At 45.8% G+C, this 1,546-nt stretch overlaps 1 pseudogene; it reads left to right on the plus strand.

Moving 5' to 3' along the window:
• Window positions 1-6: 6 nt before the first annotated feature.
• Window positions 7-1,546, plus strand: part of LOC101759349 — a 3,561-nt pseudogene continuing 2,021 nt past the window's right edge.

Genomic DNA, 1,546 nt, shown 5'->3' on the forward strand with positions numbered 1-1,546 from the left:
TGCTAATCCCGCACGCCAGTGCGCGCTGGTGTTGTTTCGGACATAGTCCATCCAGTTGTAACTCAGCTCTCAACCATCCACGCAACAACCACCATGGCTGAAGCAGTTGTAGGGTTGCTGATTGGCAAGCTCGGTGCGGCTTTGGTGAAAGAGGCAGCAAGTTCTGGTGCATCACTGCTCTGCCATGAAGCCTCTGCCCTCAAGGGTCTCTTTGGTGAGATCCATGAAGCCAAGGATGAGCTTGAGAGTATGCAGGCTTATTTGAAAGCAGCAGAGCGGTTCAAGGACACTGATGAAACCACCGGCCTCTTCGTCGACAGAATCAGGGGCTTCGCTTTTGAGATCGAGGATGTTGTTGATGAGTTCACCTACAAGCTGGAGGACAAGCACGGAGGGTTTGTTTCCAAGATGAAGAAGAGGATCAAGTATGCCAGTACCTGGCGCCGGCTTGCGCACAAGCTGAATGATATCAAGGGCAGGCTTCAAGGGGCTAAGCAGCAGAACCAGGACTACACCATGAAACAAACGGATAGAAATGCTGGAGGCATTGCTTTTCATGCCAATCAAGCTTTGAATTTCACAAGGGATGAGGACCTTGTGGGGATTACCGAGCACAAGAAGCAACTGGTTCAATGGCTAGCAGTGATTTAGAACAGAGATGCAAAATATTCGCTGTTTGGGGCATGCCTGGTGTGGGGAAAACAACTTTTGTTGCTCATGTGTACAAGACCATCAAAATGGACTTTTATGCTGCTGCATGGGTAACCGTGTCACAGAGTTATGATGTTCAAGAGCTGTTGAAGAAAATTGCTGGAGAGTTTGGCATCACAGCTGATGTTGCCAACATGGAAAAGGAAAGACTTGCTGAGATCATCTACCAGTACCTCCAAGGTAAAAGGTGCATCTTAGTTCTGGATGACGTTTGGACTGCAGATGTCTGGTCAGAGATAAGGACTGTTTTCCCATCTAATTGTATTGGTCGATTTGTTATCACATCAAGAAAGCATGAAGTATCATTATTAGGAACCAGTAATTCAGCTATTCACTTGGAACCACTTGACAAAGATAACTCTTGGGAGTTATTCTGCAAATCAGCCTTTTGGAACGATGGTGAGAGAAAGTGCCCATTGCACTTGAAGGTTTTGGCTTTGAAATTTGTCGAGAAATGTGAAGGGTTGCCTATTGCTATTGCATGCATCGGTAGCCAATTATCTGCGAAAGGACAAACTTCTGCCGAATGGGAAAAAGCATATGATGAGTTAGAGCTGCAGTTGGTTAAAAATGTGATGCCTCGTGTTGAGACTATTATTAAAGTCAGCTTGGAGGACCTTCCATGTGATTTGAAAAATTGTTTCTTACACTGTGCATTATTCCCAGAAGATTATCCCATCATGAGGAGGGCTGTAATGAGACATTGGATTTGTAGTGGGTTCATCAAGAAGAAGGGGAACCAAACATTGGAGGAAGTGGCAGAGGAGTACTTGACTGAGCTTGTGAACCGAAGCCTATTACAGGTAGTGGAGAGGAATCATACTGGGCGGTTGAA

This window comes from Setaria italica, unplaced genomic scaffold (assembly GCF_000263155.2).
Source record: "Setaria italica strain Yugu1 unplaced genomic scaffold, Setaria_italica_v2.0 scaffold_119, whole genome shotgun sequence".
In the NCBI taxonomy this organism is placed as follows: domain Eukaryota; kingdom Viridiplantae; phylum Streptophyta; class Magnoliopsida; order Poales; family Poaceae; genus Setaria; species Setaria italica.